Source organism: Myodes glareolus, chromosome 20 (assembly GCF_982192425.1).
Source record: "Myodes glareolus chromosome 20, mMyoGla1.1, whole genome shotgun sequence".
Lineage (NCBI taxonomy): Eukaryota > Metazoa > Chordata > Mammalia > Rodentia > Cricetidae > Myodes > Myodes glareolus.
The window spans coordinates 9776693-9801447 of record NC_142045.1 but is presented as its reverse complement, the minus strand read 5'-3'; positions in this window follow the sequence as shown (position 1 = coordinate 9801447).

Genomic DNA, 24755 nt, shown 5'->3' with positions numbered 1-24755 from the left:
ATTATGATGTCATGATATTGTATCATAAATATTTGCTCAGAACTTGTCCTGCACAGCAATACATAGCCGAGTGCAGAAGAATTCGAGGAAGTCTGTCAGGGCTCAGGCAACGAAGCAGAAACATTTAAAGACATTTCAGGAACTAAAGGGTGTGATGTCCAATCATTCTTGTAGAACCCCAGGACAGATTTTGTCTTAAAGGCCGATGACAGCTCCTGCTACTGTCAGTTTCCTTGCCATCTCAGAGTCTCAGAAGGTTACAGAAACTTCTAGCAATGCAGTATACTCCCAACCTCCTGAGTCCTGACTTCAGGCTGCCACTTTCCAGAAAAAGGATAAAATACGTTTTGTAAAAATAGCTTATGTAGAACACTGCATTGTTGGGGTGTTCCCAAAGAATAGTTAGGATTTCACTTTCTTCAGATGTCAAGCGATCATTCCCCCTTAGTCGGGGGGAGGGGGGTCCTCTTTTTCATCACAGCTCCACATTAGAAGGGAGAGTTAGGTGTGGAACCATGAAGACAGCCTGTACGAGGAGCCTAGTTTAGAAAAGTACCACAGTGTAGGGTCAGAGACTTAGACGAACAGAGGCAAAATGTAAGAAGATGGGTTTCTAGTATAAATGGAAATGATTATAAAGAATTTCAGCAAATCTGGTTCTGCATTTTATCTACTGAGTGTAATAAGCTACTGTATATGAAAAATATCCGTGTGCATGACTGTGTGTTTGACCTTGACAATACTTACATTGTGCCACCTTTTCAAATGCATATTGATGTCAGAGATTTGTCATATGTGCATTCATTATAGTTCCCTGGACTACATAAGAATGACTATGTAATATATATTTTCCAAACAATCACCCTTTTCAGCTAAAGAATCTATGCCAAAATGAGCCAGCCATATAGTCTTCTTCTTCCTTTCCCCCGTATTTCTCTTTATGTTGCTCAGAGCTGATTTTCATAAGACAATAAATGGAAAATTGGTGAAATATGTAAAAGTATAATTTATTTAAGAAATGAGAAAAAAGGTTACAGAATCATTATATTAGGTGCAAATAAAAATAAATAGTGTCAGAGTTGTATGCCTTGCTGCATATTTCAAAGGGCAGTATCTGAATTATTTTAATAGGGATCCTGTCAATGCAGAAAAATTCCAGGTCTTTTTTATTATTTAAACAAATAAAAATACAAGAAGAAAATTGCAAGTTCCCTCCAAATTCAACTTGTAAAAAGTAGCTGTGACTTCTATTTATTTCATTAACAAAAATAATATTTAGGGATCAATTCTGTATGGACAAAAATAATGTAGCGAGCAGAAAAGCATTTGTGGTCTCCAATGGAGTCTAGAAAAGCTGTACAAGGTCAGTTCATTGTCCAAGCATAGAAAACAGGGCACTTGGATGTTGATCCTTGTTTGATGGTATATCAGCTATGGCATTACAAACAAGATCTAGGTTCTTCATTTTCATTTAATTTTCTGAGACTTGGTTATTTCTTCATAAATCAGATAATAATTACTATTTGAATTAGAAATCTGCCTAGTGCTAGGATTTCTGAAAGTGTTCCTCCAGCCATATTGGTGACAATTATCTGTATTACCTGATTGCTGATGCTCTCACAGGAGGATATCTATATTAAGTTTCCCAGAAGGAACCATATATTCCCCATTATATACCGGCAGTTCTCAACCTGCGCATTGTGACTCCAATGGGGTTGAATGACCCTTTCACAGGGACTGCATTTTAGATATCCTGCATATCAGGTATTTACATTATGACTCACAACAGGAGCAAAATTATAGCTATGAAGTAGTGATGAAATAATTTTATGATTGGTGTCTCCACAACATGAGGAACTGTGTTAAAGAATCACAGCATAAGGAAGGTAGAGAAACACTGTTATATATGATAAATGTGTAAAAATCATAGGAAAATGTCTAGTATGGCACACACACACACACACACACAGCTATTGTGTTAAATTTTACAGGGGATATGTGTACAGATGCCAACATCTTCTCACCCCAGATAGGGAACAAACAACCGATGAAAGTGATGATTCTACCAAAGATCATACTGGGGAACCAACGAGTTTATAGGTGTTCTTAGGACTGAGGTGGAAGAGGTACTCACAAGAGCATGACTGACACGTGTATCCCAAAAGCAGCTCACTCCATCCTTGTTAGTGACTCATTAAATCTGCTGTCCAGGTGCTCTTTACCAGATTTGCAGGGGACAGCTGGGCCAGAGAGTCTCCTGAGCCAAGGTATCCTAACTGGGGATAATTGTTTAGGGAGTCGCTTTGTGAATCCTTCAACCTTCAGGAAACTCGTGAGACTTAGGAGCCGATCCTGCTGTGAAAAAGCCTTAAGTGCCATCAGAAATCAGCTGCTTGCTTTTTTTGTGTGGTATTATGTAACTTTTTATTTTAAAAACAAAGTTATTTTACATACCAATCCCAGTCTCCTCTCCCGTTCTCCCACTCCCACAGACACAGAACACGGTATGTATGTACTCACTCATAAGTGGATATTAGACATAAAGTCAAGGATAGCCAGCCTATATCCTCAACCCCCAGAGAAGACAGGAAACAAGAATCCTAAGAGGGACACACATGAGTCCCCCACCCTGGGAAGGAGAAGTAGACAAGATCCTCTTATAAATTGGCCACATGGTGGGGAGGAAGCAGGGTAGTAGGGAAGTGGGTAGGGGAGAAGGGGAGCAGGGAGGAGAACGTGAGGGATCAGGAAGGTCAAGTTGGGGAAAAAAGCACAGAGCAAGAGCAAGGAAAGAGACAGCTTGAAAGAGGAAGCCATTTTGGGGTTAGGGAGAACCCAGATGGTTGCTTATCTCTACTGCTCTCCAAATCAGGGATTTGTTTTGTTGTTACTGTGTTTTTGACACAGGGTCTCTTATGAAGCCTTTGTTGCCCTGGAAGTCACTATGTAGATCAGGCTGTCCTTGAACTCATGGAAAATCACCTGTTTCTGCCTCCCAAATGCTGAGACTAAAGGTGAAAACGCTGTGCTCACCATACCTGAGCCAAATCATAAGTTAATTTCTAGCCAAGCAACTTCATGTCCTTCTCCCATCGTTACACCTCTCTTATTTGGGAATGTTCATTCTGAAAAGACAGTCAGACCTTATAGTTCATGCCTCATCATACACAACAAAGGCCAAGCATCTTGTCTCTCACATGTTGCTTTTAGGAACTGTAATACAGTTTTTAATCCGTCAGGTATTTGAGGGGTATCAAAACATTGATGAGTCAGACCAACTCATCAGGGAGGCAGACAGAGTATTGCATAGTACACAAAAGGGGGTGATATCCAGGGTTGTACCCCAGAGAGTCTCAGCTCAACCTTCATTTAATGTCTTATCACCCATCTTAGGGAAAATGCACCCATTCTTGTGCCAAGAAATCACACCAATGCATAAAACAAGGGAAGAGGCAGTGACTTTGAGATTGCTCTGGCAGATGCTCCACACACATGTGGATCTGCCTTAGCTGCATGGGTCAACACACACTGCAGGGGTCACTGTCTCTTTTTAACTCATCTTTGAAACGATCAGTTTCTATTTGGGCACCAATTATAACCTTTTTGAGAGGAGCCATGTGTAATGCTTACTCACCCCAGACTACCAACAAAAGACAAAAGTAGACAGTGAGTTTATTAGGGTAGGATATAATAGTATGAATAAAGGGTTACTTAAAGGGACATGAATTACTCTAAGACAGTTGCATTACCAAAATGCCTACCACTGCATGAAAGTTACAACCATGGAGTTGCCTGAAAAGTTGCAACTCTGGAGCTCCCTGCAGACATCTCTGTGGGTCAGAGTCCCCTTCAGACAGCCCTGCCTGTGGAAAGCCTTCTTTCCCCTGGAGTCTTCACTATTTGTACAACCTTGGGAAAGAGCCTTGTCAACTGGTAAATTTCAACAACTTCCTAACATGTGTTTACTTCTTGTAGCTTCATAAACCTCCCTACAGGACGGAATGCTCCAATTGAAAACTTCCTGGAGGCTTCAATTAAAAAGAAATCACTAAACAACAGGTGTTTCCGTATAGTCTCTTTGAACTGGACTATTTTGTCATAGTAATGATCTTATAAAGACAGTGTCTATTAAATGAGAACTTTTTTTTTCTTGTCCAATAGCAATTTCATCACTTGGTAACTAATCTGATAGAGTTAATATGAACACACACATTTTTCTAGTTTGTTCTTCGCTGCTGTGTTCACTCCTGGCTAATAATTACTTGGAGAGGAAAGACTTGATTTCATTTAGAGTTACAGTCCATCTCTGAGGGAAGGTATGCCAGGGACTCAAGGTGGGAGCTTGAAGGAGAAACTACAGAGGGGATATTCCTTACTGGTTTATTCCCAGTTTCGCCTTCAACCACCCCTCTCTTATTCAGACTAGGAACAACTGCCTAGGGATGGTACCAATTACAGTGGTCCGGGTGGACCTGCATCAATTGACAACCAAGAAAATGCCCCATAGACATGCCCACAGTCCTAAACTGATGTTCCCTCTTCCCAAGTATATCAAGTTGACAGCAAAGATCAGCCTCACATAAATTTATTTTGAAATAGAGCACACAATATTATTGAGATTTACCCCCAAAACATAAGAAAAGTGACATTTTCTTGCAAATGAGCAAATTCAACTTTCATGCAAGGAACATTTTGGAAAAAGATAAAAAACTATGCCAATACAGAAAACAAACAGAAAACTGTCATTAATAGGATGATAATTGTAAGAGGGCTGAGCAAATATTCTTTCATCGTCTTCATTACTTATCTCATCCAAATTTAATAAGTGCAGCAAGAAATAAAATTTGAGAAATGTCAGAGACCCCTGCAACCACAACTCAAGAACATGTCAAAGTCCCAAAGGGAAGATCACTGACCTCAGTCAGACAAAGGAGGTGATGTTAAAACCCTCTACATGAGAATCTCTAATGAGAAGTCAAAGAAGATGGCGATCCCATGACTAACAATTGCGCTGAGTTGGTTTAGACAGTGGGGAAAAAGGGACAGAGTTAACAGTGAAACATGGACCTAACATTTTGAGTATTCACTATTGGCCAAGGGAAGTGTGGAGGAGATGAATGAGACGTGGTGGTTCTTGTGTCCTTCTGCTGTCTGGGAAGACATTTATCATAGGACACGGCACATGACTCTCTGCCGTGCTCTGGGATGCTCAGCACTTCCTGGTAACACTTGGTCCTCCTTCTGTGCTTCATTTATAGGAAACAATTATAAATGCTGATTTTCAGAAGAATTTATATCACTCCAAAATGAATAGATTTTAACAGAGGCCAACATAGAAGGTATATTTTTAAAAGTAGAACAGAACAGTGAAAGAATAAACACATAGGAAAGAATAATATTGACTTAGAAATATTGCCTTTTACGAAACAGGATGAAAAAGTATGAGTAAATATAATTTCCTGGATAAAAACGCAATGATTCAATAACTATTTTTTTAGAACTCAAAGTAGTAATCAGGAAAGATCACAAAAGAACAGATGGTTTGAAATTTGAAGTGTCAGAGCTAAGGAAATAAATGAGAAATAAAATCACAAAATTGAACAATATTGGAAACTATACAAAGAAAGATGTCCTGCTGAAAATATCAGAACATAAAGTACAAATAAAAATAGAAATAAGTAAGGAAAAATGATTGAAAAGAAAATAGATAATCAACTCATAAAAAATCATCATCTTTGGGGCAAAAGTCTCTATAATGAAAAGAAATTCTTAGAATTACCTAAGCCACATTTTCAGAAATATTTTAAGTAGAAAACCTGATAGGATAAAGAAGGGATAGTTTTCTGGATAAATTTTGATTTTAGATGGGAGACCAAAAATAATTCTCAGTGAGTTCCTGGAATTTAATTTTAATGAAGACTCCAGGGATTTGGATGTAGCTCAATGTTAGAGTGCTTACTGAGCAGGCCCAGGGGCCTGTGTTTAGTTTCCACACTGGGAAGGAATGGGGGAAGGGCAATTAGAAGGGAAACCAGCAGAAGACCAAGTGAGCAGGAGTTAATACAGATACTGTAATCAACCTTTTGTTAACGGAGAGAGCAAAGTAATTTGACCTTTGAGTTCAACAGAAATATTCTATACACTAAGAAAACAAGTGGTTGTCTACAAGGTAGGTGAGGACACTGCTTATGATAAAATATCTTTACATTCAATTAAACTTCATTTTTTATAACATTTTTTGTTTCTGTTTCTTTTTGTTTTTTCTTTCAAGACAGGGTTTCTCTGTGTAACAGCCCTGACTGTCCGGGAACTTGCTCTTGTAGACCAGGCTGGCCTTTAACTCACAGAGATCCACCTGCCTCTGCCTCCTGAGTGCTGGGATTAAAACCGTGTGCCACTACTGCCCGGCTTAAATTTAATTTTTTTTTGAAAGTAATTTTATTAAATTATAAAAGTTTCCATTTCCGCCCCTCTTCCCAACACCCTCTCACTCCCCCCACTCCCTCTCCTCCTCCCTCTTCGTCCCTTAGGGCAGTCAGGGTTTCCTGCCCTGTGGGAAGTTCAAGTTCCTCCCCCCTCCCTCCAGGTCCAGGAAGGTGAGGATCCAAACAGACTGGATCCCCAAAATCCAGTATATGCACAGGAAACAAGTCCCAGTGTCATAGTCAATGGCTTTTCAGAAAGACTTCGGGCCAGCCACATTCAGAGAATCCGGCCAAATTCCGAGAATCTGGTTAGATCACGTCCTCGTTCAGTCCCAGTCCAACTGGCCTTGGTAAACTCTCATTAGATCCGTCCCCTTGTATCAGTGGGTGATAGCATCCCTCGCAGTCCTTATTTCCTTTTCCATTTTCTTCGTCCTTCTGCTCTTCATTTGGACCTTGGGGGGCTCAGTCCGGTGCTCCAATGTGGGTCTCCATCTGTATCGCCATCCTTCGCCAGATGAAGGATCTATGGTGATAAACAAAATATTCATCAGTATGGTTATGGGCCAAGGCCGGTTCAGGCACCCTCTCCTCTGTCCAGAGAACAATCTGGGGATCTCTCCTTGGACCTGGGATCCCATTTATAATCAAGTCTCCTGTAAACCCTAAAATGACTCCCTTAGTTGAAATATATTCTTCCCTGATCCCATATTCATCCTTCCTCCCTCCCCCCCCATCCCGGTCCACCGAGCTTTCCCCATTCCTCCCCTACTCCCTTCTCTCTAACCCTCTCCCCTTCCAACAACCCTCCCCCGCCCCCCCCCATGCACCCGAGGTTACCTGGGACTCTTGTCTATTTCCTACCTCCTGGCGGATAGCTAAATAATCTTCATCAGGTTCATCTTCTTATTTAGCTTCTCTAGGATCACAAATAATGGCATTCTTACAGTGAGAAATCATGGAAACTCGGGGAGGACATAAAATCAGCTAATTACTGAGACATTACAAATGAGCACAAACATTTACCTTCTCCAAGTCTAGGGCTGTATTCACAGTGCACAACTAATGTTTGCAAGTATTGTAACTAAAGGGCTAAAATAAAAGACGTAGCAAAAAGCACATATTTAATAATCAAGTGTTCAGGGACTGCAATTAAATAAGGTTATTAAAATGCTCTTAACCATGCATGAGGAAATCAGCTGATGGCACCGAGTTTGCTGTTCTGTGTTGAGTGTTGCTAACTCAGAGTTCACAGACCTAGTGGAATGCTTTCAGCAAATAACTCAGTGTGGTAAGATCACAATATGCTCTCTTTTCTTCACTTGATGAAGCTTCTGTGTTAAAATCTGCCCATCAGCCTGGCTGGATCTTACTTGCTAGAAAATTCTGGCAAAATAAGACATGTCTGAAGAAGCCATCTTGCCCTCTTTCTCCAGAGGCCTCCTACTCGTTCTCCCCAACCACTTCCCACATCTGTCTCTCCCCTTTCTTGTCCTACTTCTGCATCTCCTCTAGAGAATCTGCACTAATGGCCAAGTAAACATGGGAAGAACTGCCAGAAAATAGCAATTCTATTCAAATCCTGTGATGGAGGAAGGAAGGGAAGATAAGTTCTGAACAAAAAGTCATAAGTGTGTCCTAGTACCCAGGTAGGACTCAACATGGAAACTAAGATAGTGTTAAAGTTCTTTCAACTATTAAGACTACATTTGTTAAAATTGTTTTTTTTTTATTAAATTTCATTGTAGTCCTGACTACACATGTCTGTAACACACTAAACTAAACTACAATGTAGTAGATTCAACAAAGGAAAAAAGTATGAGGATATATTTTTCAGTCAGAACTAAAGCAAAGATGCTTCAAGCAGTAAATATAAAGAAAATATCTTAGTCAAGAATCTCCGCATAATATAAGCAAAACGGATGGAAGTAGAAAATGGGGGCAGGTAGGTTTTCATCATTCCAGATTATTAAATAGTTATCATTATTTTCTCTAATTAGCATTGGCAATATTAAGCAAAGATCCCTTCTTACAAACTTTGTCAAAAGTCCTCACCACTTCCTTGGTAGTATTTTGAGAGTATTTCTAATTCCATGGGCAAAATGCAGTGTCAGCAAATTTACCATCTTTTAAAATTTAACAGCAGTATATTTAGGACAATGCATTTTCTTCTGTACACTGCTATAGTGGCATCTTCATAATTTACAGGCAATATTCAGTATCCTAAGAATTTAATGACTTACTCAGCTTATTTTTAGTTTTTACAATTACATTGAAAGAGTATGTTTTGTATTGAATATTTTTGTCACCTTCCCAAAACACACTTGTTGAAATCCTAACTCCTAAAGAGATGCTATTGGTAAATATAACCTTCAGGAAGTAAGAAAGAGGATAAGAATAACTTAAAACTGGGATTTGTGCCTTAATAAGAAGAGCTGGCATCCCCTCCTCCATTTTGCTCCCTATGAAGAAACAGTGAGATCTCAGACTTTCACCAAACAGGAAACACACCTCACCAGGTACCAGATCTGTTAGCACATGGTGGATTATCTGTTTTGAGACATGGTCTTAATGTATACAATCCTGGCTGCCCACAAACTTGAAATCCTTCTGCCACAGCCTCTTGGATGCTGGAATCAGAATTGTGCACCAAGAGTCTACAAGTACTTTGATGTTGTTCAACAAAATGTCAGGCTGAGCAGTAAAATGTTCTGATTTAAGCCACTAAAATATGGCATCTGTGTTGTAGCAGTTCAAACTGACTAGGGTATATATGGTGGACTTTCTTTTTCATCTTACTATGAAATTTTATTCTATTGTGATGTCTTCTGTGAAAAGTCAGTTTTCTTGAAGGATGTGACTCCTAACATTTTTATCACGCTCCAGTAGATAGCCCACACCCTGATGTAAGCAGACAGTACAGACTGGAGTTAATAAGTTATTGAAGAAAGATGGAGGGGAAAGAGGGAAGGAAGAAAGAAGGAAGAAAGGAAGAAAAAAATAATGTGAAATTGGGGAGCTAGGGATGTAGGGATGATTTTGAGAGGAGTTAAGTATAGAAACTGTGGGATCAATTTGATCAAAGTATAGTGTATGAAATTCCCACAGAATTAGTAAAATATTAATTAAAAAATTGTGATCAGAGGATGCTGTATAGACTGTTGTTTGCACTTAATATCCATGTATCAACATAGGCACACTTTACCTTATTATGAATTCAGGAGAGAAGTTTTTTTTCAACTGTCCCCAATGTTTTAAACATAATTCCAGAAGTAGTTTATGTACTTTTCCTTTTTTGCTAAATATTCTCTAGAATTGAAGGGACATATAGTGTTATGAGAATAAGAAAGCCACTCACCATTATAAAAATATCATCCCCAAGAGTCTCACACAACATTGCCATCAAGGAAAAAAATGCTCTCTCCCCAGATTGTGAAATCCAGTATCTTAATGCACGGTATATGAGTGCTTAGGATAATTTCTTGTTAGATCAAACTCAACAATTTTCCTAACAATGTGAAAAATACAGTTCATAAATGTGTCTTATGTTAAACATCGTGAAAAAGATGTATAAAATTCCAAGACACAAATTATAGGCTATATAAAACAATGATTGATCTAGTAACGGATGAACATGATGCACTGATGTCAGAACAAAGAAGAAGAAATGAGCAACCAGTGTTGCTCCTGTCATGAAAGATAGTTTATTAATTTCTTCCTTTATCTACAACCCACATCCTATGCTTGACTGCCTCAAAATACATTAACTGACCCCAAGTGTCATCCCTGTTAAGATCAAGCAATAACAATCAATATAAGTGATAGGCGTGTAAGAGTATCCTAAAAATATCCAAGCATGTTTTCCTCTGGTCAACTGTTTTCATAGAAAAAAAAAACCTGATGCTCCCTTACCTCAATCCAGAAGAAGTTACACTTCTGGTTGTCCACAACACATTTACTTATTTTCTTCTTTAGCTTGAACTTCTATTTTTATGATTTCACATGAGTACTGTGCCAACCTACATTTGAATGAGATGATTTTATGTTTTTTTTAAGAATCTTAATCAATATTTGTGTGCATGGTGTGTGTATGTTGTGGTGTGTGCACAACATGTGCCCGTGGGAGCGTGTGTGTCTCAGTTGGCATCTGGAGCTCAGAAGACATCTTTGTGGAGCACATTCTCTTCTATTTGTCACGGGTTAGTGGAATCAGGTTTTGGAGCATCCAGGCTTTCACAATAAAGACTTTCACCCCCCAGTCATCTCAGAGTCCCCTGGTGATTCCTCTGTTACTGAACCCATCTGTTTTTCTGAATGTGTAACTGCTTACCCGTTTCCCACCATGGGCACATACTCCCAGTGAACATCAGATGATTCTGTCCACATGAGTTGAAGAATGAAAGACTGTGTACTGTTTCTCTACTATAATTAATGTATGACCAACTCTGGTGGGATGATACTCCTACTGGGAAATATAGCGATGCACTTCTTGCTTGTTTTCCTTAAACTTAATAAACTGCCCTAATTCCAATCTAAAGCTAACTTCTTATCTATTCATTTTCTGAATCATTCTATCTGCCTGCAAAAATATCATAAGATGTTTGACATGTATCTTTCACAGACAAACAAAAGGATTAGGATTAAATTTTCTCATCTGATCTGGAAAGCATCAATTACTTTTGTAAATCCAGTATTTCTTGTCAGTGAATAAAATAAGTTTCTGTAATTAAGACTATTGGATTCTACACTGTGATATATTGTTCTAGCACGTATTAGAGATGTGTCTAAAGTAGCCAAACACTTCTTTCTGATCATTACCTCAAAGGCAATAGTTGCAGGATGACCCCACACAGAATTGGAAACTTTCCCAATAAAAAACAGCACAAAACACCACCCCACTCCAGAATTAAATACAGTCAAACAGGAAGCAGTATAGGAGTGATAAATCTGTTTATTATTTTGTTTTTGGGTTAATTTAGACTTAGTGTGTCCAGCAACAGCAATATTTTATTTGCCTAGAGATGTCAATATAAAAATATGACAAATCTATATATATGAATCTATTGTTAAAATGACTCGGATGTTGAGCTTTAAAAAGATAAGATGTTTTAATAAAATTCAAGCTGGTGCAATCCATTTAGAGAATTGTAAATATAAACAACAGGTTTCAGAAAATGAAATGGTGGCACCAAACACTATAAGTATGTGGGCATTATGGTCTACCTTTCTTATGGACATTAAGCAAAATGACCTTGTGTAGAAGTTAGGGGATAATTTTTAATGATAATGATGAGCTCATGCAATGATAATTAATGGCGCCTGCATAAGCCAAGAAATAACTCACTCTTAACAACACCAATTGTTGAAATTATATCGTTAAGAAAGTACTTTTAGAATGAATTTCTCCTTAAGATTCAATATCTTAATAAACTTGAATAAAATAGAGCAACATTATGGCTTTTGGAGCATAGCATGAAAAATTCATAACCACAACCCTCCCCAAACAAAGCAAACAAGCAAAAAAATGAAGGCTGTAAGAATAAGGGGAGCTTTTTCCATTTAGCAAACACAGAAAAGTGTCTTGTAAATATCCTAATTCCGTTCTTAATATGCAAATCTCTCCCAAAGAAAAGGTCGCTGCTCTGTGGACTGGCTGCAACTGAGCTTCTCTTTGGGAGCAACATCTGCATGCGAGTGCACACTAACACTCTTTCACCTTTTTCAATGTCCTCCGGTACTAATTGGGGATGTCTGGAATGAGCTTTCAATGGGCCGGAAGTGCCTAGCAGGAGTCCAGACATTTGCAAATGGAATTTCTTGCTAGCTTGTTATTCACTATCTATAGTAGGATCAGAGCTGGGTTTTTATTAAACCTTAGTCTTCTCTGCAGTGTTTAAATCACTATTCAGTTTTAAAATCCAACATATATTCATCTAAAAATGTGATTTTAGTGCGTTGTTTGCATGACTCGGTGATAATATTTAAAAATAGAAACCAGTGAAATGTTTGCTTCAGGCTTCAAGGTCATGACATTTTTTATGTCATAATTTTCATAACAATCATTAATATTTTGCATTTTCAATGATGTACTCTCCACTGTAAAAAAAAAACAAGCCTTTCCACTATTATTAAAATATAAAATGCCTGAACTGAAGGAATTATATTTTTAGAACTAATTAGTTTAATTTTCAGGCTGTCACGCAATGTACCCTTTCATAACAAGCTCCATGAATTGCTAGTAAAAGAAAGAGCTCCTACATCATTTAAAACTGAAAAGAATGTGCTTCTCTGTAGGAGACAGAATAAGAACAAGGGTTTGACTATTATCAAGGGCACAAGGGAGAGAAGGAACTGAGATTGGGCAGAGAGGGCAGGGAGGATACAAAATGAATACAGAATAATGGAGTGGGGTGGCCTAACATTAGCTCTTTCTTGCTGTACTTCCCGTGAGGCATAGTTTCTGGACTACAAAATATTTTGAGTAACAAGAGACTTCATGTAAAAATCAGTCTATCAACAAACCTTCAAGAAATCAATTACCAAACTGAAAAATCGTAAGGTCAGTAAACTCGGTGCAGGGCTTTTGTTAACTATAGGAAAAATCTGGGAGCTGACATTGGTGGAAATGGGCAAAGAGGAGTTTTATCAGTATTGTCACAGCAAAGCTCCTTAGAATCATCATTTTCAAAGAAAATCTTCATTTTTCTTTCATCATCACATTCTCCGTGAGATCTTCCTCATGAAGCACACAATTCCAAAGTGATAATTCTAGGCACAGCACTGTTCATCAGAACGCTAGACCATTCTTGTGAATCTGGGCCTTTATACTTGTTGATCGGAAAGTAGGTTTTTGCTGTTGTTTTGTTATTAATAACAACCAACAGACAACATTTAAGATGGCCAAAGTGAGTTCAAAACACCCCCTATCTTTTCCCAGAGTAGTGCAGTATTTCCCCTTTTTCATGTATCACCATCTAATGACTTGGACTTGTTTTTTAGATTTACTTCATACTATTGCCTCCTGCTGATTTGTATCACTGGGTTTAGAGTTCCGGAACTTGTTACCACTTGGCAACCTGAGACAAAAGCCTCTGTCTTGAGCTTCCTGTCTAGGGTCATTTCTGTAATTCCACACCACCACTGCAGACTGAGCATTCTGTCTTCATCCCAAAGATAACTAAGTAACTCCTTTCCTTACTAGCTTAGTTAATGTTTTCATTTTTGTAACACTACCAGATAAGAAACAATTTACAGGAAATGTTTCTTTTGCACACAGTTCTGGAACAACAGCCCCTCGTGGTGCAGAAGACGGTTTAAAAAGCCTGTGGGCAGGACCAGCACCTATCCCAGCATTGACAGGAAGCTCAACCACATCTGGGTGAATATGGAAGCAGAGAAGGCAATGCCAGCAATTAAACAATTTTGTTTTCCCTTTTGTTCGAGCAAGGGCCATGTCTCAGGAAAGGTGCTGCCCATACTCAAGGCAACTTCATTTTTTGGTTAATCTGAAAGGTGCACCTAAGCATTCATTATTCCAAAAAAGTTGACTGCGGAGATTAACCACCATTCTTGGGAGGTTTTTTTTTGGATTTTTTTTTTTTTTTTTTTTTTTTAGAGGAAATCTTCGGGAAGTGCTTAATTCCCATTTCTAGTCTCTCCTTCTACCATTCTTGAAAAGGACAGACTATAAGCAAGGATGTGAAGGAGAAAAGTTATCATCAAAGACCTACCTCTCTGGTACAGCTTCTTGATACGTGAGGTTTTAAATAATGCCTTAGGAGATTCAGGCCTAATTCAGTATCGTAGGAGTCCTGGATACACATGGCAAGACAATCTGCCTATGTTTCTTCAGTTGTATCTACAATTTTTAATGAACTTTAGCCAATAAAATGTCATTGTCACAATAAGGAGAAAAAATTAAATCATATCCACTCGTGGTAATTTTGCCAAGAGCAGGTCCAGATATGAATTATCTACTTTTCTCTTTCTGGGTCTTCAATAATTCCCTATTCATCTGTTGTAAAACTCTAAATCTGTATCTAGTTGTCCTACCTTGACTCTTGTCTGTTCCTCCCTCTTTCTCACCCTGTGTATGTGTGTTTGTGTGTGGTGTGTGTGTGTGTGTGCATGTGAGTGAGTGTGTGTGCGTATGGATGTGTGCACGTGTGCGTGTGTTTTCCTCACACAAGGCTTTTGTCCTGCATTTATTTAACAGCAAACCACATGTCACATGTGGGGAAGAATGAGAAAGACTTTAGAGCAGTCTTGAACAGGTTTACAAAGGATCTAGCTGACCCAGACAGTAAAGAAAGGTTAGCAAGCAGTCTCTGTATGATGATTACAATATCTTTGGTGATAACCGTTTTACAAGCTCACTTTCATCCTATTTGCTGTTTCCAGCCGATGATTATCACAACATATGCAAAAACACACAAATTGTTCTTTCTCTGGGTCAGGGTCATAAAAGGGAAGATAATTTAAGAATAAAGCTATGTAATAACTTGTGTTGTAACTGCTGATTATAGGCTTTTAATCAAGGCAACCCAAGGCAAGCAAGATTGGGTGTTACATTGCTCTCTTGAAGGTAGGTTAAACAAGCAGGCTAAGTACACAGTAGAAGAGCAATCCTCAGTTTCCAGCATTGAACCTGAGGTTTATCATTAACTTGGCCATGAGTTCCAAAAAAGTCTGAGCTCCTTTAATTCAAGAGTTATTTTCATAATAAAGTACCACAGTTGCTCAATATTAAAATGTTTCACTATCATCCCCTATGTGTTGAGTTAATATCATCAAAGAATGGAATCCAATTCTGATACTATGAAAGCATATTTAATCCTCAAATTTGTGAGCCCAGGATTTTTTAAAGTAAAGCTCCAATCCTGTGTTCTTTCTTTATTTTACTATCTCATACAGCAAACTGTATTTTCAGCTTTCATAATATTTTTATCAATTTTCATAAAGATTACAATTTTCTATAATTCAATGAATACTCTTATTGGCACAACTCAACAAAGCCGTATTTGATGCAGATGATAAAGAATCTATTGAGTTTAAGCTCAGCTAACTTTCTTCCTTAGGAAAGGACTCTCGTGGGAGCATAGATTTAAACCTTTGCTTCAGCATTTTCACAACGAATCCTTGCCGTGTTTTTAAATAGTTGTTAGAACTACAGGAGTAATCTGAAAGGCAGCTCCAATGTCTTGTACTTAGAGTGTTGTTCTTGTATTAATTAATTTCACTTTCTCGAGGCAGCATCTCCCTATGTAGCCCAGGTTGGCCCTTATATTGATTGTCTTCATGCCTCAGCATGAGCAGCCCATGGTTGCAGGACTCACAAGGATGCCTAGCAGTGTTGTTTTTAAATAGTTGATAACAATGAAGAAATACAGCTCGATATAATTTACACAGTCCTAGTTTCCTTTCTCCTGACTTTATTATTCTTGGATAAATTAACTCATAAATAAAACGAATCCATTCTTATGTTTCCTTCCCATTTACCTGAGAACAGATCTCTTACTTGTATTTGGTTACTCTGGTCCTGGTATGTGTTTTTGTTCCTACTTAACACACTCACTCAAGAGCATACCAGCAAAAGATATCTACCCTTATTTCAGATGGTTTTAATGTCATTTCAGTGGAGCGCTAATCTGTTAACTACAACTTGGAGCACACATCTTCATTACCTGTGCAAGTATTCTTAGTTCTGGTCTTACCAGGACGTCAGTACTATATCACTGGTTCGAATCCCCTTTCCCACCAGTTGTTCACTCTCCCTGTGTATACACAAATATTTCTCTATCACCGAGGGCCAGTTCTACCATCTTCTTTCTGCTCCTTTGTGTGGGTGTCCGTAGGTTTCTGCAGTCTCTAGTTCTGCAGGGCTGTTCTTACCTACTTTCTTCACTAATGAAGGAATACAGCATTTGTTTTGAATAGTTCTCTATCTACCAGTAATACAAGGAGGAAAGGAAACCACTGAATATGTGCTGATGATTTAGAGAGAATAAGCTCTCATCCATTTGTAATAGAGTTCTGACTTATTCAGACAGCAGCATTGAATATGAAATTAGTCAAAGAACAAAATTATTAGAAATACTCTCTGACCTAGTGACAGTCTTTTTATGACTTATGCTTCTTATCTGAAATAAATGCAACACCTTACTTAATATTATGTTATGTAAATGTATTACATTTTTGAAGAAGAAAAAAATACATTGTCCGTAGTTTACTTTAATTTATGATGCAATATAACTTAAAATTTCATGCTGTGAAATGCTTGGGCACTGTGTATATTTTCTTATGCTTAACATTATGTCTTTTGTTTGTGTAGTAATTTTCCTTTCTGAGCCTTGGTTACCTCAGTTAATATAGCATTCTCCACTTTCATGCAGTTTTTTTTTTGACAATTTCATTTTTCTTCATGGCTAAATAAAATGCCATTGTGCATATGTACCACATTTGCATCCTCCATTATGCTGTTAATGAGTAGTAGGTCACAACAAACATGGTATGCAGATTACCGTGTGTTAGAATACTCACCCCTTTGGGCATATGCCCAGGAGGAGTAGTTGTGCTTGGTAAAATAATTTTGCTTTTTAGTCTTTTCAGAATGTCCACGTTAATTCCCATAGTGTCTACACTGTCTTACACTCTTCTCAGCAGCCAGTCAGGTTACTCCCACAACCTCTCCAATATTTGTTGCTATTTCCTTGACGATAACTATTTTGACTACATTGACGTTGAATAGCGTCTCAATTCAGCTCTATCTTGCATTTTCCTGATGTCTAAAGATATTAAAGACTTTCATATATATTAATCATTTATATTTTTCTTTTGAGAACTGTCCGTTCAGTTTACTAGCCCACATTTGGTTGGGTTGTTTGCTTAATCTTTTTATTCTTGTATATTATTGGTATTAATCTTCAATCACATATGCAACTGGCAAAGTTCCTCTCCCATTGCTCAATCTGCCTTTCACTTGATGTTTTTTGTTCTTATATGGAAGATTTTTAAACTCAGGAGGTCCCATTTGTTGACTGTTGGCTATATTTCCTGAGAAATTAGTGTTCTATACTTCAGAAAGTCCTGACTCTTTCTACCTGTTCTCTATATGTTTTCTGAAATGACTGCATAGTTTCAGGTCTTTTATTCAGATATTTGCTCAGTTTGTTTCCCCATCACAGTTTTTTAAAGGGGTCATGCTTTCTCCAATGCGTATTTTTAAAATTATTTCCCTTTTAAAACTCTTCTTATAATTTCATAATACCCCCTTTCCTTCCCACCCTCCAAATTCTCCCATAGATCTCTCTACTCTTTCAAATTTACGGCCTCTGTTTTCATTAATTGACGCTGCATACAGCAGGTGGAGAGGAGAAAGAGACCTGCTTAGCCTAGGTCATGATGTTTGTACGTCTACTTTCAGGGATGAGTACTCGGTATTGGATAACCCATAAGTGTTGCTCTTCTCCAAGAAAAACTGTTTCTCCCACTCACAGCATTTCTTAGTTGCTTGTAGTTTTTGGTGTAGGATGAGGCCTCAAGGGCTTTCCCTTGTCAATGTTATTATGTTTATTGTATACATTTTTACTTTTCATGTGTAAATTTCTACCCGAGTGTAGTGTTCTGCCCACTGATCTCTGTTCCTCCTTTTGTCCAAGCGACACTGTATATCTTGCCCTTTACAAGCAAGTATGAATAAACAAATACTTCTTATTTTCATTTTTAATACCTTTTTTCCTGGCCTAAATCTGTAACTATAACCGTTAATATTCAGTTAGTTCTATCATGATTTATCACTTTGAACAACAGTCTCAGAAAGGCATAGAAATGGGACACACAAAGGAGACTGTTGTTTCCCTATGAACAGAGTACAAAAGGAACTAGCAGTCTGCTTGGGAGTTAAGTGCAATTAGTTGCCTGGGGCCCTTCCTGGAGAAAAGTAGTAGAAAGCTCCACTCTTTATCTTGGCTTACTTAGAACATGGAACTGCTAATGACTAAATTAGAGATTGAATGGACAACTTTCCATTTTTTTTGTTGTTGTTGTTTTTTTTTGACATGGGAACAGATAGGATTCTTTTTTTATGTATTAACTGATAAAGTAATACATAATAGAACCAACCATATAAACGTATGGACTGAGAAAAATCATCACAGGTGTGATGAAAGAGGCAAGGATGGTATTTCTGATTACTGTATGACAGAGAAAGAAAAAAAGCATGTGTTGAGCTCACAAAGTGTATATAATAATAAAGCAATAAATGAGAGGGAGACAAATATTCCAAAAGAATTTATATATGCAAAAACAATATGACAAATAGTTTATATGTTTATACATGTGTCTAAATGGTACATTGTGTCCTCCATTATGTGGTAACTGCTTTAAAATTACTTTCATATATTTATATATTTCAGGAAGTTTCTATAACAGTTCTCTATGTCTTCAAAACACCTTAAGTGTTATTGGTCCCTCTCCTGCATATGTAGGAACACTATTGATTTTTATGGTAATTTTATATCCTGATACTTTGCTGAAAGTGTTTATCAACTGTAGAAGTTTCTTGGTATACTTTTTAGGTAATTTATGTATACTATCATATAATCGGAAAATGATACTTTAATTAAGGGCGCCATTTTAGGGTTTGCAAGAGACTTGTCTCTAGAGGGGTTCCCAGGTCCAAGGAGAGGTCTCCAGATTGTTCCCTGGGCAGCAGAGGAGAGGGTGCCTGAACTGGCCTTGTCCCATAGCCACATTGATGAATATCTTGCATATCACCATAGAACCTTCATCTGGCGATGGATGGAGATAGAGACAGAGACCCACATTGGAGCACTGAACTTAGCTCCCAAGGTCCAAATGAGGAGCACAAGGAGAAAGAACGTGAGCAAGGAAGTCAGGATCACGAGGGGTGCGTCCACCTACCGAGATGGTGGGACTGATCTAATGAGAGTTCACCAAGGCCAGCTGGACTGAGAGTGATGGAGCATGTGATCAAAATGGACACTCTGAACGTGGCTGGCATTGAAGGCTGACTGAGAAGCAAAGGACAATGACACTGGGTTTTGATTCTACTGCATGGACTGACTTTGTGGGAACCAGGTTTGTTTGGATGCTCACCTTTATAGACCTGGATGTAAAGGGGCAGACCTTGGACTTCCAATGGGGCAGAGAACCCTGACTGCTCTTAGGACTAGAGAGGGAGGGGGAGGTGTGGAGGGGGAGGGAAAAGGGAGGTGGGGAGGAGGTGGAAATTTTTAATAAATAAATAAATACATAAATTAGAAAAAAACATAGATAAAGAAAGAATCAATTTTAATACTTAAAAGAAAAGATCAAAATAATCTATGCAAAAATTTACCTATGGAAACATTTAGATGTGTCTTTTGAAACTATTTGGGGTAAAACAAATGTCTTTCTTGGGCACAGAACCTCATTGTTACAAGGACACAGCCAATTGTTGTGTTTGAAAGTGGAAGAATCCCATCACTCCCAAATCTGCTATCATTTTAAGTATTAAATTTTAGTACGTAGTTTAAAAAGACTTGAACATCCATCAAGATCAAGCAGGCTTGATGCAGGTATCCTTCAATGTACATAAATCAATAAATTTTATCCACTGTATAAACAGAACAAGGCACAAGAAACACATAGTCATCTCATTAGTTTCAGAAAAAAAAAAGACCTTTGATGATATCTAACACTGTTTCATTATAAAGTTATGGGGAAACTCTGGATACAATGGACATATCTACACAGACATGTTTACAATTTTCAACAAGTTCATCAACATAAACAGAAAGAAATTCAAAACATTTCCATTAACGGGGAGAGGCAGCGAGGGGAGCAGATAATATCAGAAACACGAAAAGATCGCCTTTTCTCTCCATATCTACTCAACAGAGTACTTGAAGTCTTAGCTAATAAAATATGACAAATGAAAAAAATTAAGATAATATACATAGGACGCTAGCATTAAACAACTTCTCATTTGTTAAGAAAAGGAGGTTGTGGACAAAAGGATGGAATTTTGGTGCATCTAGGCACAAAGCTTCATAGGAAGTAAAGGTGAAGGCTATAGCTTTGTTCATGTAGAGATCACATTTCTATGTGTCCAAATCTGGAGGTCAGTGCTACTGTTGACATCTGTCTTTTTCAATTTGTTATATTCCTAATTAAAAGCTTAAAAAATGGAAGGCACAGGTAAAACAGCAACAACAACAGCAACCAGACATATTCCAGCTAACTTTACTGGAAACAAAGCGCTACACAGCAGGAAAGCTCCGGGTGCTTTGAATCACAGTTCCTTTCTAAATTAAATATCAGAATCTAAGTTCAGGTCCATTTTTTGTTGCCACAGTGACAGAGTTACCGTGTTAAATATGTCACCAAACACTGCAGATACTGTTAGATTAGTATTGAAAATGGCAACAAAAAGCAAAAGAATTTTATTGGAAGAATTAATACTTCCATTTCATTCTCACCATTACCAGCAAAAAAAAAAAATGTTTTTTCCTATTGGACTATCTGCAAGAAAATAAAAATGCATAGCCATTACTCAGTAATGCCTAGGTCATTTCAAATTAAATGTAGGGAAAGGAAAAACATGTGAGTACTTTCCCCATCTGATCCCATACAGAAATGAGGCTACCCTCAAAGGGGCAATTCCATTACTATGAAACACTTCAGTGTAACACAGAGAAGGATGAGATAAAGTATATTTACCGAGATAAGCTTCTATATGTACAAATAATTCCTCAATACAATCTCTGGCAAACTGAATGATAGATATGTCCTTTTATATATGCTCCTGATTTTAAAAGTGTGCTTTTGATTGCATTTATATCAGAGGGATGGAGAAAACTGAACACTTAAAAATACTACCCGTCATTCTAGACTCGCCTGACTCCCTTGTCCATTTCCCACATAGGTGCATCTAATTTTTCCAGGAAGAAGTGATGGGAAGAAATGATAAGAAAATGGCCTTGATGGATTTAGCTTAGAGCCACAAAATTACCTTAGCATTCTTAGAATCATTATATTTCCATTAAGGTCTACAAGGAATAACAGAAATAATTTCAGCCATCTGCAACTGGCAGTCCATAACTCAGCCTCCAAGGACTGGAAAACACTTACTGTTTTTAATGCAGAAATTTAATCTTCACTAACATAGACATTGTCACTATTCAAGGGGGAGTTCTAAACTTCAAAATAATTTTTGAACTTATGAAATGGATATGATAATAAAATGACCGAGTCAGTTATTTTAAAAGTCATATTACCACTTCTAGGAATCTCAAAATGAATTACACACTGAAATGACAGTACTTCAAATTTTAATAAATAGACATGCATTTTGCCAAAACATAAAAATAGTGTGTTATTTTAGTAGTCCGTGATGTAGACACATTTAAGATGATGAATTAGAAATCTGTTCATAATCGTTTTGACACTAGAAAAGCATTGAAAGTGAGGTAACAATAATTTCATGGCATTTGGCTATGGGTAGCACTAACTGAATTAAAATGAATGAATGAATTAGTGAATATAGAGAACATAAAGTTGGGGTGTGTGTGAACAAATGCGCCATATTGGTTAACTATGGAAGAGAGTGGAGGATAGATATAATAAAAATACATCCTATACATGTAAATTGTAAAAATTCAGGAGTCAGATATTGGGGTAAAAACAGAAGTTCAAAGAAGAGGCAGAGGAGAGACCAGCTGTTAATCTCTCCACATTTCCTAGATCAAAGAGACCATGAATTCTCTAACTCCCTCCCTACTCTTTTCTATGCATCTTCTCAATCCATATTCCTGACTTCTCGATGTCTAATTTCAGCCAGCTAGTCTCTGCCTCTGTCCCCTGATTAAAGGTTAACTTTATTAACACAGTCTTAGGGTGTCACAAATATACCACAGCATCCCCCCATTTTTGTCTGAATAAAAGAAAAGATTTTAACTCAAGCACAGTGAAAGTATATGCAATACAAACAATTGAAATATGCAATAAAAACAATTATCAAGCAAGAATTACATTCACGATTTTCAGTCCTTTCGTATCTGGCAAATTCAGGTAGAAAAATATACTATCTATCCTATCTTGCTGAGTCCAAAGTTTTATACCTAAACAACTTTCTATCATAACTTGTATTAAAACCTAAAAATATCTTTTTAGATATTAAAACATTTTCTTAGATAAACAACTTAAGCTTTTAAGAGACCATGAAAAACAACCTTATAAACATTACATCTCTTTTGAAAGTTTCTTTTCTGAAATGATAACAAAGAAGAAAATATAATTATCTAGTTTTAAATCCCCATCAGAGACCTGAGAAGGTCAATGAAATGATTGAATGGCTTATCCAAATCATGGGACACATGAAGCAGTGCTAAGAGAAAAGAATGTTTTAATTGATTTTAATTGAGTTCTACATTTTTTTCTGCTCCCCTCCCTGCCTCTCCCTTCCTCCTTCAACCCTCCCCCAAGGTCCCCATGCTCCCAATTTATTCAGGAGATCTTGTATTTTTCTCCTTTCTATTTCCCATGTAGATTAGATCTATGTAAGTCTCTCTTAATGTCCACATTGTTGTCTAAGTTCTCTGGAATTGTGGTTTGTAGGCTGGTTTTCTTTGCTTTATGTTTTAAAAGAACCTATGAGTGAGTACATGTGATAATTGTCTTTCTGGGTCTGGGTTACCTCACTCAACATACTGTTTTCTAGCTCCATCCATTTGCCTGCAAAATTCAAGATGTCAATGTTTTTCTCTGCTATGTAGTACTCCACTGTGTAAATGTACCACATTTTCCTTATCCATTCTTCGGTCGAGGGGCATTCAGGTTGTTTCCAGGTTCTGGCTATGACAAACAAAGCTATTATGAACATAGCTGAGAACATGTTCTTGTGGTATGATTGAGCATCCTTTGGATATATACCCAAAAGTGGTATTACTGGGTCTTAAGGAAAGTTGTTTCCTAATTTTCTGAGAAATCGTCACACTGACATCCAAAGGGGTTGTACCAGCTTGCTTGTATTCCCTCCAGCAATGCAGAAGTGTCGTCTTTTCCCCAGAACCTCTCCAGCATAAGTTGTAATCAATGTTTTTGATCTTGTCCATTCTTACACATGTAAGATGGAATCTCAGAGTTCTTTTGATTTGCATTGAGGAAAGAAATTTCATAACACTAAATGCCTACATCAATTCGAGAAATCTCATACTAGCAACTTAACAAGACACCAGAAAGTTCTAGAACAAAAAGAAGAAAGCACACAAAAAAGGTGTAGACAGCAGGAAATAATCAAACTGAGGACTTAAGTCAATAAAATAGAAACAGAGAGAACAATCCAAATAATCAATGAAATAAAGAGTTGTTTTTTTAAGAAAATTAGGAGATAGACAAACCTTTATCCAAACTCATGAAAGGAGTGTCCATACCAACTAAAAGGAATATAGAAAAACATAAACAAAAAGAGCAACATAGCAACAGACATGAAGGAAATCCAAAGAATTCTAAATCATAGTTTAAAATCCTACACTACACAAAATTGGAAAATCTAAAAGAAATGGATAATTTTCTCAATAGATATCACTTACAAAAGTTAAATCAAGATCAGATAAACAACATAAGTAGACCTACAACCCCTAAGAAAATAGAATCAGTGATTAAAATCTCATAACAACAACAACAACAAAGTCCAAGACCAGCAAGTTTTAGTGAGGAGTTCTACCAATATTCCTCAAAATAGTCCACAAAATAGAAACAGAAGGAACACTGCCAAATTTGTTTTACAAGGCCACAGTCACCCTGATATCAAAGCCACAGAAAGATTCAACAAAGAAAACTATAGACCAATTTCCCTATGAGCATAGATACAAAAACACTCAACAAAATACTTGCAAATTGATTCTAAGAGCCCAGGAATAAAGGTTATTTAGCATTTTCACTAGGCTTTATCTCAGAGATGCAGAGATGGCTCAACAGACAAAATTCAGTCAATGTAATCTATATAAACCAACTGAAAAAATTAATCATCATTTCATTAGATGGCAAAAAAAAGCCTGCAACAAAATCCAACATACCTTTATGATAAAAGCATTGGGGAAATTAGGGATAAAAGGAACATACCTAAATAGAATAAACGCAGTTTACAGCAAGTCTATGGCCAGCATCAAATTAAGAGAACGTAAAGCAATCCCACCAAAATCAGGAATAAGGAAAGGCTGTTCACTCTTTCCATATCTATCCCATGTAGTACTTGAAGTTCTAGCTGGAGAAATCAGACAACTGAAGGAGATCAAGGGGATACAAATTGGAAAGGAAGAAGTCAAAGTG